Raw genomic sequence first — 14732 nt, forward strand, 5'->3', positions numbered from 1 at the left:
CGGACTCCTCACCTTCCCCCAGTCTTCCCTGGGCCAGAGGCCCTTTAGGCTTGTCCTTTTGTGGTCCAGCGTCTCTGGGTAGTGCCAAGGGCTGCTGAGGTTGGACCTGAGGCAGCTCCGCATTTCAGAAGGAGTGTGAGACGTGGAATGGGGGACACCGGGGCTCCCTCCACACGCGGACAGATGACGGTGAGGCATTCTCATAGTAGGGCCTCAGTGTCCTCATGTCTCAGAAGAGGGGTTGATGACAAAGTCTCTAAGTCATTCCAGCCCCAAAGTCCCTCAGTGCTTTCCCAGGCCAGGGTCTTTGCTGGGGAACTGGGGAGCTGTCGGAAGGTAAGGAGCTGGGAAGAGAGGAGGCTGGGTGGGGGGGACCTGGTGCAGGGAGAGGCTGAGCACAGGCCCCAGGAACAGCTTGACCTGACCCGATCCCAGCTCCACCACCCGCTCGGTCTTGGGCCTCACCTGTGTAACGTGCGGTGCTGAGAGTCAGTTCTCTTGAGTGCTATTGTGAGAGTTAACCGAGGTGATGCGGGATAGGAGCTCATCATAGGACCTCCATGGGGGAGACCTTGATAACGTTATGGCTGTCATCAGGGAAAATCCATGTTTCCACTGGGGGGAGCAGAAAAGACGCCTCCAGGACACAAGGTGAGAAGAGATGCAAAGCAGGGGCCCCAGGATGTGCAGCCAGAGGTCGGGAGGGTGGTTTGTGGAGTCTGCCCCCCACGTTCCAGGCCACCCCAGGCAGAAGGCAGAGTGTGTGTGTGTACACGCATGTTTGTGTCTTGCTTGTGTGCACAGGTGTTGTGTTTGTGGGTGTGTGCACACACTGTCTGTGGTGGCAGGGCATGCCTGGGGACTCGGGAAACGGATCTAGTTCCCATCCCACCTGTCCCGCTGCATGGCTGCAGCCTCAGCCCTCAAACTGCAGAAAATCTCCTGGCAGGTTTTTGTTGATCTTTCTTTTTCCTTTGGCCCCATTTTTTTCCTCCTTTTTTACTTTTCTTATCTTCTTCCCCATCATTTTAACGATTTAGTCTCTCTTATATTCGTCTCCTTTTATAATAAGAACACCTATTTGCAAAATACCACATAGGTTTTCCAAGGATGGCCCTGCCCAGTGTTGCAGTTCCCAGGACAAGAGTTCTTTTTCCTCTACCCCAGCCCCTGTGCCCCCTTCCTTCATGGCAACACTAGCACCACCATATTGGTAGTAAAAACTTCCACAAGTGCTTCCTCGTTTGATCTTACCAAAATCTGGGGGCAGGACTGGTGGACAGGGGTGATCACACCATCCTGCTGCACTGGGGGGTCCTGGGCCCATCTGTCCCCTCCTTCAGACCTGCACAGGGCCTCCTCCTCTTCCACGTCATCCTCAGGTGCACTGGGGTCTGCAGAAAAACTGGCTGCAGAGGGCAAGGTGGGAGGCGGCAGAGAGCGAGGTGAATGGCGGCAGAGGGCGAGGTGAGCGGCGGCAGAGGGCGAGGTGAGCGGCGGCGGAGCGTGAGGTGAGAGGCGGCGGAGCGTGAGGTGAGAGGCGGCGGAGCGTGAGGTGAGAGGCGGCAGAGGGCGAGGTGAATGGCGGCAGAGGGCGAGGTGAGCGGCGGCGGAGCGTGAGGTGAGGGGCGGCGGAGCGTGGGGTGGGGGGCGGCGGAGGGCGGGGTGGGGGCGGCAGCGCGGGGTGGGGGGCGGCGGAGCGCGGGGTGGGGGGCGGCGGAGCGCGGGGGGGGGCGGCGGAGCGCGGGGGGGGCGGCGGAGGGCGGGGTGGGGGGCGGCGGAGCGTGAGGTGAGGGCGGCGGAGCGTGGGGTGGGGGGCGGCGGAGGGCGGGTGGGGGGCGGCGCAGCGCGGGGTGGGGGGCGGCGGAGCGCGGGGTGGGGGCGGCGGAGCGCGGGGTGGGGGCGGCGGAGGCGGGGTGGGGGCGGCGGAGCGCGGGGTGGGGGCGGCGGGCGGGGTGTGGGGGCGGCGGAGGGCGGGGTGGGGGGCGGCGGAGGGCGGGGTGGGGGCGGCGGAGCGGTGGTGGGCGGGGCGGCGGAGCGCGGGGTGGGGAGGGCGGCGGTCGGAGGCGGGGTGGGGGCGGCGGAGCGCGGGGTGGGCGGCGCGGAGGGCGGTGGGGGCGGCGGAGCGCGGGGTGGGAGGCGGCGGAGCGCGGGCGGGAGGCGGCGGAGGGCGGCGGGGAGGCGGCGGAGGCGAGGTGGGAGGCGGCCGAGAGTGAAGGCATGTTCCCCTTCTCTATGGCTTCTCATTCCGCCCTCCGCGAGAGAGACAAAGCTCACAGGGTTTGCTGTGAAAACACCGGGTGGATGGTGGCCAGACCTCACACGGAGATAACGGCCCGAGAAAAGGAGCACATTTTGGCAAGGGAGAACTCTAGTGCTTACAAACGACTGAAATCCTGGCGTGGCAAAGTGTGCTCTGGCCAGTGGACAGCGGTGTGGCCATTTAAGCTGGTGTCAACCTGAAACCTGGAACAGTTTCACTGTTAGGACATCTGTTACGTGGCACGCGGGCACCTCGGCACATCCTGCTTCCAACACATGATTATCCATAGAAGGGCTTTCTGCAGCGTGGGCGAAGCTTGATTTTCTCATTTCCAGCCTTCGCTTGCTCCTCTTTGTAACCCAGTGTGGCCTCGTTTCGCACCATGGGGATGTATAATGAGTATTCAGCCCACAGAAACGTTGACGACATACCCACGCTCTCTGCTGCTCTTGTGGCTTTCATTCAAAAGGGAACTAGTGGAGAAACCCTGAGGTAAGTGGTGGCCTCCCATAATTACAGGCATGTTTCACGCTGCAGCATGTGGACCTCAAGTATTAACAGAAGTTGGAGATAAAGCCTAAAAGCCAACTCTGCTGAGAGGTGGAGGTCAGGGGTGGGTCTGGGCGGGAGCCCACCTGCTCACCTCCGTCATGCTCATCTGCAGCCTCCAGGCTTCATTCTCTGCCATGCCGCCTTCAACAGTATTTTTAAGAGTTTTCATTCTCATCAAAGGGGTGGAGATTAAATGGTGTCCACACCCTAAAAGGTGCCCTGCCCTTACCGTTTGACCACAGAGGGCTGCTGGGAGTGAGGAGGTCTGGCGTTGGCCATGGCAGTGAGTCAGAAGACACAGGGTCCCCGCCGGCTTTCCGAGTATCGGCTGCGACCCACTGAACTCAGCCATTGAGCAGCTCCTCTGTCCTGGGTGCAGGCATCGCACCCAGTGCTGCTGTGGAAACCTGTGTGCTGGGGACAGAAATAGGAGGAGGAGGAAGAGGTGGGGGCTGGCTGGGAGACTCCATGGAGAGGAGGCCTAGGAGGGACAGGGGTCAGGAGGTCTCCTCAGCAGAGCCTGCTGGCAGCGGGGGAATTAGCCTACACCAGAAGTTGCAAGGCGCCACACGGAGAGGTGGCGGATGGAGGATGCACTGGGCAATGTCTTAAAGCCCCAGTTAACTGGGGGTGCAGCGAGGAGCTGTGGAGGGTTGCCCCAGGTGCAGAGTCGACACCGTCCTTCTGTTATCTGTTCCCCTGTGCTTAGCGTCCAGTGTGACCCGGAGTGGACGCCCCATGTGCATGACGATGCTGGGTAGGTCAGCCTCATGTGCTGCAGGGTGAGTTGACTGGCAGAGCCTCCTGCAGGTGTCTGGGCAAGAGGGGACAGGGCTGACCTAGTTAGGGCCATTCATCACTGTCCCAGCATACCGCAGCCCCTGGGGATGCAGAGGGGAGGAAGGGGCAGGAGAGAGGGTCAGAGGCTATTGGTGTTATGGACAGAAGTAGGTGTGTGGCCCCAGCATGTTGGGTCTGGCTCAGGGGAGCAGTAACAGGTAGAAGGAATAACAGCCCCTTTGAAACTGCCATCTGCAGACCTCCCTGGCTGGCTTGGGATGAGGCTGTGCAGGCAGGAAAGATGAGAGCCCGAGGAGGGCTTTTCCTTTTTGTCCAGTGGGGACAGACACTGAGGGAACTTCTTGTTCATAAGGAAGCAGCTGCAATCCAGGGACCAACTTTAAGGAGGATGCACACAGACAGGTGTCAGCATAACTTGCTTTACTCTAAAGGGTGGAAGTTCATTACAGTGACTTGTGGTGGATTCCGCAGCATTAAAATGCCAGTGAATTGAGGTAATGGCATGACACAGTTATTCATTTCTTGCTCACACAGTCGTGGCAGGTGTGCGGCCTGCAGGTGGCTCTTTCCTGTGGGCCATTTAGAGACCCAGGTCTCTTCCCGCCTGTGGCTCTGCCTTCCCCAGAGCCATGGCATCTGTGTCCAGGTGAAAAGGGGAAGAGGGCATGAAGGAGGCACACCTGGGCCTCCCACAGGAGCGACCTGCATCCCACAGCCGCATGACAGCAGGGGAGGCCACAGGCCTGGCTGGACAACTTGCCGTTACTGTCCAGCTGCCTTGCCGTGAAGTTCCCAAATCTGAAAGCCGTTCATCAAAAGTGCAGAATAATGTTCTGTACTTAAATGTGACTTTAGTTAATAATCTTTGCTTGTCTACTATTTAACTATCAGTAGATTAGAAAGATGTTTTTGGTCAAAAGTAGAAATCTAACCTGGTATTTTGCATTACACATTAGCGTTCCTGTCTCATTTGTGTTGCTGTGGGGTGCTGGGATCTGCATCACTGTGTCTCTGTGTCTGGGGGCGTGGAGACTGCTGGCCCAGGACTTCTTTGCCATTGTTCTATTAAAAATGCCTGACATTCCCAGAACACTGCAGGGGTTTCTCACCCCTGTCATGGGTTTTCTAAAGGCTGATTCCAGGCTGGGTCCAGGCACTTTTGTCCAGGGGCAAAGAGGCGGAAACTGCCAAGCCACCCAGGGCCCCTTGGAGGCAGGAGGCCCCTCCCCGGGAGGCTCCAAGTACCTCCCTGCCACTACCACCATTATGCACCCTGAAGTGGGGACAGAGTGCCTGGTGTTGTCGGCCAGGCCCCCCGACTCTGAGTGCCTCGGAGAAGCCCCTCCAACCTAAGGGAGGAAGAAGGAGAACATCTGTGCGTTTCTGGTCTCTTGGCAGAGTCTTGCTTGTGTAGGACGCATCAGATCGGGAAACTCCAGACACATCTTCCACGGCAGCTCAGGTGGCCTGGGAGCCTCCTCTGCCAACCCATTTCCTCTTGTCCTGTTGGCTGCCCTCAGGTTCTGTGAGTGGACCCACCTCACATGTGCTGGGAATTGTCATCCTGTCCCTCTGCATCTAGGGCTGCCTTGAGGTCGCCCTGTTCACCCTGGAGGAGGCCAATGCTTGGGGCTTTGTGTGAAGCCAGCAACCTTGGGTGCTGCCCATTAGGGGGTGCATGGGGGCTGAACAGATGCCATCTCCAGGCTGCCTTGCGCTGACCGCTTTCCCCCGGCCGCCCTCCTTAGGCTGCCCTCCTTGACCCTCCTCTGCTAATCACCATTTCTTCTTACAGGGCAAAAGGTGGCAAAGCTGTGATGCCAGTCCCAGCAGGTTCCTGTTAGGAATCAGGGTTCCCAACTCAAATGCCAGTGTGGAGGCCCTGCCTCATGTCTGCCTGCTCAGCACCTCTCTTCTCCTCCATGACTTGCATTAATTAGGGATTGAATTTATATTCTAAAGCAGTTCTGAAGTTTTGGGTGCAATTTTTCCTAGTATATCTGGAATAGGTTACAGGGGGTTGCAGTTAGGTGTTGAATACATGCCATTTTTTAAAAGATGACAGTGTAGGAGATGCCTAATGTATCAAAAGGTTGGTCAATCCGAGTAATGAAGATGAGATGGTTTATGGCAGAGAGGAGAGTGTGGATTAGGTGTGAAAAGAGTGAGGGTAAACCTGGATGGACTGGCCTCGGGTTAGTAAAGAAAGAAAGAAAATGCAGCAGCCTATGACCAGGACCAGCAGCAAACCTGGGTCCTGCCACCCCAACAAGAGAACAGCAGGCCCTTGTAGTCTCAGGTGTGCCCGCAGGGGCGGGCAGGAAGCCGTGCTGAGCAGGATTAAGGGGAGGGAGAGCCCTGGTTTCCATGTGACCATCTCTCCCGTAACACTGTGCATCGTGTGTGTTCTTTGCCCAGTGTCTAGATCCTTCTGAGTGTAGGTACAGCTGTGAGTGTAGGGGCGGCTGTGAGCGTAGGTGTGGCCATGAGTGTAGGTGCAGCCGGCCTCACAGTGCAGACGGCCCTTTCCTTTCAAGGCTGCTTCCTTCCGAGTGTCGGTACAGCCGTGAGTGTAGGTGCGGCGTGAGTGTAGGTGCGGCCGTGAGTGTAGGTGTGGCCATGAGTGTAGGTACAGCTGTGAGTGTAGGTGCAGCCGGCCTCACAGTGCAGAAGGCCTTTTCCTTTCAAGGCTGCTTCCTTCTGAGTGTAAGTGCGGCCGTGAGAGTAGGTGTGGCCATGAGCGTAGGTGCAGCCGGCCTCACAGTGCAGACGGCCCTTTCCTTTCAAGGCTGCACAGCCCTGGCTGCTGCATCTGGTGAGTCTTCAGCCTCCTGAAAGGGATGCCTAAGGAGAAGAACCAGTTGGGTGGCTGCCAGAGCCTGCCCAACCCTTCTGACATTTAGGACATGGTGATGATTCCAGATCAGAGAGCCCGGCCTGCAGGAGCCCCATGTGTCCTTCCCACGAGGGCCATGACGCAGGGCACCCTGCCGCTTCCATTTGTGCTCAGTAATCCTGAGGGACGGTGGTTCCTGTGTGTCTTTTTATATTTCCAAAATAGAAACCTTCGAGAAGTTGGAGGGGGCCATTTTGGAAGGAAGCAATGGCAGAGGAAGGAGTGTTATCGTAGGTGGCATGGGATGCAATTACCAAACAATACTGGTTTTCATGAAATTAATTAGATCATCTTGCAAATACAACTCGCTAGGGTAGGAATGCTCACTCTGCCCTGAGTGGCTGTTAAACTGTGCTTTGGTTCAGAGTGGAGGACAGCAGCTCCTTTCTCTGACAGGTTCACAGTGTGCAGCTGCCTGTGAGCCTGGCTCGTCAGTGCCTGCCTGGGATCCGGGAGGCTGGCAGCGGAGGGGCTGTGACCTGGCTGGGAAAGGAGGGTAGCTGGGGCTGGGCTTGTCCCCAGGTCAGGGTTCAGGGTGGGATCCCGACCACCCCAGCAGACCACAGAGTGGGAAAGGCTGGAAGAATCTGGCCCGAGGGCCCCTCTGTGGCTCCTGCCTTCTGGGCCGAGGGCAGTGGACGAGCTGTCAGCCTGCAGCATCCAGGATGAGTCTGTTGAGCAGTGTGGCTGCTCTAAGGTGAGATGCACCAGGAGCGTAATAGACAGACAACACTTCCAAGATCAGCATGAAAGAGTGCAAAATAGCTCAATAATTTTTGTATCGATCAGGTGTTGATATGACAGTATTTTCGTTATGTTGGGTTACATAAAATATGTTTTTCAAGTTAATCTAACCGATTTATGTTTGCCTCTGTTTATCTTTTTAAGATGAGGCTGATAGAACTTCCAGTGAGGTGCTTTGAATTCTCCATCTAGACCCACGCTGTTGGGGGAACGGACTGCCCTGGCCAATAATCAGTCCAGATTGTGTACTTGGAGCTAGGTTGATTCTGGTGGTGACTTGGACGCTTTGTGCACACAGGACAGGTTTACTGATCCTTATACAAAGCTGAAGGCATCCGCGGGGGCGGCCCAGGAAGAACCCTACAGGATGTGACCTGAGGATGCCATCCTGGCCCTAACACCCATGACCCACCACAGCCTGGACCCCTGCAGCAGAAAATAAGTGAACACTGGGCTTCCCCACCCCATCCTGTAATAGTGAACACTGGGCCGCCACGTCCTGTAATAGAGGATATGGGGGGCACTGGGCTTTCACCCTGTTCTCTAAGAGGATACGGGGGCACTGGGCTTTCACCCCGTTCTCTAAGAGGATATGGGGGGCACTGGGCTTTCACCCTGTTCTCTAAGAGGATATGGGGGGCACTGGGCTTTCACCCCGTTCTCTAAGAGGATATGGGGGCACTGTGCTTTCACCCCGTTCTCTAAGAGGATATGGGGGGCACTGGGCTTTCACCCCGTTCTCTAAGAGGATATGGGGGGCACTGGGCTTTCACCCCGTTCTCTAAGAGGATATGGGGGGCACTGGGCTTTCACCCCATTCTCTAAGAGGATATGGGGCACTGGGCTTTCACCACGTTCTCCAAGAGGATATGAGGGTACTGGGCTTTCACCCCATTCTCTAAGAGGATATGGGGGATACTGGGCTTTCACCCCGTTCTCTAAGAGGATATGGGGGGCACTGTGCTTTCACCCTGTTCTCTAAGAGGATATGGGGGGCACTGGGCTTTCACCCCGTTCTCTAAGAGGATATGGGGGGCACTGGGCTTTCACCCCATTCTCTAAGAGGATATGGGGCACTGGGCTTTCACCACGTTCTCCAAGAGGATATGAGGGTACTGGGCTTTCACCCCATTCTCTAAGAGGATATGGGGGATACTGGGCTTTCACCCCGTTCTCTAAGAGGATATGGGGGCACTGGGCTTTCACCCCGTTCTCTAAGAGGATATGGGGGGTACTGGGCTTTCAGCCCGTTCTCTAAGAGGATATGGGGGCACTGGGCTTTCACCACGTTCTCCAAGAGGATATGAGGGTACTGGGCTTTCACCCCGTTCTCTAAGAGGATATGGGGGGCACTGGGCTTTCACCACGTTCTCCAAGAGGATATGAGGGTACTGGGCTTTCACCCCGTTCTCTAAGAGGATATGGGGGGCACTGGGCTTTCACCACGTTCTCCAAGAGGATATGAGGGTACTGGGCTTTCACCCCATTCTCTAAGAGGATATGGGGGGCACTGGGCTTTTACCCCATTCTCTAAGAGGATATGGGGGGCACTGGGCTTTCACCACGTTCTCCAAGAGGATATGAGGGTACTGGGCTTTCACCCCATTCTCTAAGAGGATATGGGGGGCACTGGGCTTTCACCCCGTTCTCTAAGAGGATATGGGGGGCACTGGGCTTTCACCACGTTCTCCAAGAGGATATGAGGGTACTGGGCTTTCACCCCATTCTCTAAGAGGATATGGGGGGCACTGGGCTTTTACCCCATTCTCTAAGAGGATATGGGGGGCACTGGGCTTTCACCCCATTCTCTAAGAATTTCACCCCATTATCTAAGAGAATATGGGGGGCACTGGGCTTTTACCCCATTGTCTAAGAGGATATGAGGCCACTGGGCTTTCACCCCATTCTCTAAGAGGATATGAGGCCACTGGGCTTTCACCCCATTCTCTAAGAGGATATGGGGGACACTGGGCTTTCACCCCGTTCTCTAAGAGGATATGGGGGCCACTGGGCTTTCACCCCGTTCTCTAAGAGGATATGGGGGACACTGGGCTTTCACCCCGTTCTCTAAGAGGATATGGGGGACACTGGGCTTTCACCCCGTTCTCTAAGAGGATATGGGGGGGCACTGGGCTTTCACTCCGTTCTCTAAGAGGATATGGGGGGGCACTGGGCTTTTACCCCATTCTCTAATAGGGTATGGGGGACACTGGGCTTTCACCCCATCCTGCAGTGCGTATGAGGGGACATTTGCTGGACTCAGTGGACCTTCCTTACCTCCTGCATCCCAGTGGCTCTATTCCTGGAGGGTTTTTTCAACTTGATAAATAATTCACGTTTGTCCATACAACAAAATTATACCGTGGCTGCGTTGTGGGATGGCATACCTGTGGATCTGCTCATGCTCCATTGAGCTCCTTTCTGTGGTGACAGCTCCCGGGTCAACGTGCAAGTCAATTCCAATATGTCTGCCTTTCTTCTACATCCAGCCCCTTGTCCCCATTCCTCATCCGTCTTTCCTCCCCATCATTTGCCTCATTTTGCTTCCTCATCCATTTTTCACCTCCCACTACCTTTGCCCACCAGGGAACCTCTGCAGAGGCATCCCAAATCCACTAACAACCATTTTGTTCTTGTGGAAGAACATACAGGACGCTTTCCTTTCTGTTCCTTTCCTCGGTTCTCAGCTCACGGGTCCCAAGGAGGGCCCCTGTGTCCTGTGTATCCGACTCCCATCTCCAGCATGTTGCAGTGAAGTTTCTGTCACTGTGTGTGAAGGCAGCTGCAGGTTCCCAGTATTCTCCAGGGACCTCGTATTACATCATGTCCAATCTTTCCCTGTCACATGGTCCCACTGATATGTGTGCCCAGGGAGGAGGGGCACTGGGTCTTGGTGAGTGCTGAAGACCCCACAGATCCTCGGTGTTGGCACACTCTTCCCCCGGAGACCTACACATCCACCCCGTTTTCTTTCAGGACTTAGCACCTCCCGCCTCCAGCCTCCCTTTCTTGCATCACACTCCTCAGGTGCCTTCCTATCCCCTCTTTCTGCTCTTGGCCAAGCCCATCTTCCTGGAGAAAGCTGGTCATGCCCAGCTGCGCAGGCACGAGAACAAATGTGGTGGGTGCCCAGGCCTGCATCCACACCAGCACCAGGGTAACAGGTAGGGCAGCCCCTACCCCTCATTCCGGGCTTCGCGGGCCACTGCTGACTACAGCTGGCTGTCCACCTGGGACGTGGCACTGTGGCTTTCTCCACCAGGGCCTCCTTTTACCTTGTTAACTCCCAGCAGGTCCCTTGGACCATGGCTCGCTCTCTCAGAACATGGGTCAACTGGCTTCCCCGTTGAACGCAGCCGCACGCTGTGTGTATTGGTCATGGGTCACCTTGAAGCGGCTGTTTGCACCTCCACTGACTGCACTGTTGGCACTGCGGACACAGCAGCGTCCTGTCCTCTGGAGCTTAAGCCCTAGTGGAGAAGCCAGACGCTACCCAGACAACCACAGTATTCACATGCAAACTTACACCGTGACAAGTGCTACCCACCCACAGCCTGTTGCAGCAGGTGCCTGGTCACAGAGCCCAGGGGAGGCTCTGGCTGAGTTCTGCAGGGAGCCGGAGCTGGATGGGGCAAGAGGGAACAGCCAGTGCCCAGGGTGAGGCTGGTCTCCCAGTTCCTTGACCTGCAGAATGGGGAGCGTGGCCCTTCATTCATGTCCATCCAGTGCGTCTTTCCCTTGCACTCCACTGAAGGCAGGGCTGGTGGCTTGGAATTCAGGATGGTGAGGAAACGTGTGAAAGTGGGACATGGCTTATGGGGCCTCTCTCTGGTTTTTGAGTCTTCAGGCAGTGTTGAAGCCCAAACCACACAGCATCTGCCGGGCTGAGTGCAGGATTGTCCTGCACTGCAATGTCTGACCCTCCCCATCTGTCACTGGCCGGCTTGATGTGTGGAGCCACAGAGAGGCTGCCCCGAAATAACTCACATTCCAGGGCAGGGTGGAATGTTTGCCTCCCTGTGCGGGTCTGCGTCTGGCTTTGTGCTGGGCTGCAACCCTGTGCATAATGAAATGAATATGAGCAGACTGTGCCCCAGTCTCCCACTGAGCTCCCTGGAGGGGTGATGGGTCTGCAGGATAAGAACAGGTAGATTTTTGCTGGCACTGTCTGGTTTTGACTATTTTTGCCTGAGAAAAAACTTCAATTCACGTGCTCCATGATTATGGGGCTAGTGATCAAGGGGTTTGTTCCTACGTGTATCTCAGAAGAGGTGGCAAATTCACCTTAGAAACTTTTATTTTAACATGTTTAATTTTTTTTATCTTACTACTCTTGCAGTTTTCATGTTTGTTTAAATTGGAAATGCCAGTGGTTTGAGGAAAAACACGTTAAACCTGGAAGCAGAACTTCGGCAAATGCGGCTCTTTTCCTGTCTCTTTAGTGAGGCTTTGAGCTGCCTCACACAAGCAGGTCAATGATCTGCTCCTCGCTCAGATTAACGAGGGTCCTTGGGCGTTGCATGTGAGTTCCCTCTCCGGTGTTGCTGGAGGACATTTGCTGAATACTAAGTGTCATTCTTAAGCATCATATGAATTATTTAATAATGCACAGTGTTTCTCAGTAACCTTGTGCAACTGATACTGTGTGAATTCATGAGTATTTCTGGAACCAGGAGACTTTTTAAGATCATATATTCATTCATTCAACAAATCTTTATTGGGTGTCCGTTGTGTGCTGGGCACCATTCCAGGGTCTAATACTCCAGTGGGAGAGAGAGATGCTAAACACGAAACTATAAACTGGATATCAGCCTAAGTGATTCACAGGGTATGTTACTGGGAAGCCTCGATGAGAGGCTGGGTGGTCAGGGAAGCCTCCATGAGAGGGAGGGTGGTCGGGGAAGCCTCGATGAGAGGCCGGGTGGTCGGGGAAGCCTCGATGAGAGGCAGCAAGCAGACACACGCAGGAGGCAGGGGTCGGGCCAGGCAGAGATCGGGGAATGTGTGTGGGGCAGAGGGAACCGTGGGTGAAGTTCTGTGTCTGAGGTGTGCCTGGCATGTGGGGAGGCCTGTGGCTGGAGGAGAGGCATTGGGGCCTGGCTCCGCCTCTCACACACACACCTCCTGCTCCAACCACCATCCCTCGGTTATGGATGCAGTGACATTCAAGACACTGCAGAGTCCACACCCCGGGGCCCTGGTTCCGTTTGTCCCCAGAGAAAAACAGGCTGGCCCTGAAACACTCCTTTTTCTTCCATGGCTGATGCTGGTGAGCACACCTGCAGTGTCTGAGAGTGCTGCCGTCTGTCACTGAGGGCCAGGCCAGGGCAGGTGCCACACGTGCAATGTGAGGGCTCAAGACAGCCATTTCCAAGGCTGTGCTGACTCCACGGGAGCGTGGAGGTCTCTGAGCTCAGGCATCCTGTGGATGGCCTGGATGGCCACAGCATCCTGGGATGGACCAGTGCTGCAAGATCCAGTCTGCCAGAATGTGTATGCAAACTCAGAAAGATGTTTTTGCTCTTTTTCATGAAATTAAAAATTTTAAAAGATCTAATCCACACATATTCGAGAAAAGTATAACAATTCCTCAGTATAGGACAAACAGACTTTCCACTCCTGATAGCTCAGGAAGGGGGCGTTTGATACCCCACTTCCTTCTCCAGATGCTGCAACGTTTACTCCCTTTGTAGAAAGTCAGTCTCTTCCTGTCTTTCTCTGTCTGCCCCCTCCCCACTCTCCTCTCCCTCCCCCTCTCGCCCCCTCTCCCATGATCTCCCCTCTCTCCCCCACACTCTCTCCCCCTCCCTCTCCTCCCTGCTCCGCCCCCCTCCCCCTCTCCCCTCCATCCCCCTCTCGCCTCCCCTTTCTGATTGGCTCTGTCCCCTTCACATTGAGCCGCTGTCCCCACCACTCTGTGGATGCTGCTCTGAGGTCACCGTGATCTGTCTGTTGCCAAATCTAATGATCAGTTCTCAGTTCCCACCAAGATGGACCAACAGCATTTAGACAAGATTTGTCATTCTCCCTCTTTTAAAACTCTTTCTTCCTTGCACTGGGACATCAAACCTTTCTTCCTACCTGACTGGCTGCTCCTTTGCAACAGCCTTTGTTGGTTCATCCATATTTTGGATTTTTGTAACCAAAAGTTTTTATCTAGAAATCTGTCATAATAACACATTATTTTTTATAATCAGTTATAATTCATGATTGAGTGGTTATAGTACTGCTATTATTTTGTATTGTGGTGGAGTATATGCAATAATTACAATTCTAACCATTTGTTGAGTGTACCTTTTAGTGGCATTTAAATACATTCACAATTTGTATAACTATCGTCACTATTTATACCCAACACTTTCCCTATCCCAGACATCAACTCTGTACCCAGGTGAGAACTCCCTATTTCTCTCTTCCCCAGGCCGTGGTAATGTCTACGTTTTCTCCTTATGAATCTGCCGGTTCTAGTTCCCTTGTAGAAGTGGGATCATACAGTATCGGTCCTTTCATGTCTGCATAAGGTTTTCAAGGTCTATTCATGCTGTCACACATCTCAGCATTTCAGTCCCGTTTATGACCAAATAATATCCCATTGTGTTTAGAGACCACATGTGGTTCATCCATTCTTCTGTTGATGGACACTTGATTTGTTTCTATCTTTTGGCAGTAGTGATTAATGCCATGAACGTTGGTATACAGATATCTGTTAAAGTCCCTACTTTCAGTTCTTTTGGATCTGCCAACTAGGAGTGGAATGGCTGGGTCCTATGGTACATCTATGTTTTAACTCTTGAGGCACCACCAGACTTTTCTGCAGTGGCTACACAATCTTACATTCCCACTAACCTGTGGGTACCAACTTCTCTACATCCTAGCCAACACTCGCTTTCCATGAAAAAAGTATATTATTAGAGCCATTCTAGTAGGCATGAAGTAGTATCATTATGGTTTTGATTTGTATTTTTGTAATAACTAATGTTGAGCATAATTTCATGTGCTTATTTGTCTCTCTTCTTTGCAGAAATGTCTATTCAACTTACTTGCCCATTTTTAAATTGGGTTGTTTTGTTGTTGAGTTTTAGTTCTTCATATATTCTGGAAATTAGGCCCTTATCAGATACATGATTTGCAGATATTTTCTCCACTTGGCAGATTGTCTTTTTGCTTTCTTGAGAGTGTGCTTCAATGTAAAAAAAAAAGGTCTTATTTTGATGAAACTCATTATCTAACTTTTCATTTCCAATGCTTTTGCTTTAATATCCGTGAAATTGTTGCCAATCCAACGCCATGAATATTTACTTCAGTGTTTTCTTTGAGAGTTTTATAGTTTTAGCTCTTAAGTTTAGGTCTTTGATTCATTTTGAGTTAATTTTTTACAGGTGTAAGGTGAGCTTTAACTTCATTCTTCTGCATATGGATATCCAGTTTTCCCAGTGCCATTTGTTGAAAAGACTGTCCTTTACACAGTGAGTGTTC

At 53.7% G+C, this 14732-nt stretch overlaps 1 protein-coding gene across 2 annotated transcripts in view; it reads left to right on the forward strand.

Annotated features, from left to right (window-relative positions):
* Positions 1 to 2370: 2370 nt before the first annotated feature.
* Positions 2371 to 14732, forward strand: part of LOC100592207 (pleckstrin homology domain-containing family G member 4B) — a 107403-nt gene continuing 95041 nt past the window's right edge. For both annotated transcript variants that reach the window (XR_004029183.1, XM_030808838.1), the window contains exon 1: positions 2371 to 2755. The gene's annotated coding sequence lies outside the window, so the exon portion shown is untranslated. The remainder of the gene's footprint in view (positions 2756 to 14732) is intronic.

The sequence above is a fragment of the Nomascus leucogenys genome, unplaced genomic scaffold, assembly GCF_006542625.1.
Source record: "Nomascus leucogenys isolate Asia unplaced genomic scaffold, Asia_NLE_v1 000630F_157028_qpd_obj, whole genome shotgun sequence".
NCBI classification, from domain to species: Eukaryota; Metazoa; Chordata; class Mammalia; order Primates; family Hylobatidae; genus Nomascus; species Nomascus leucogenys.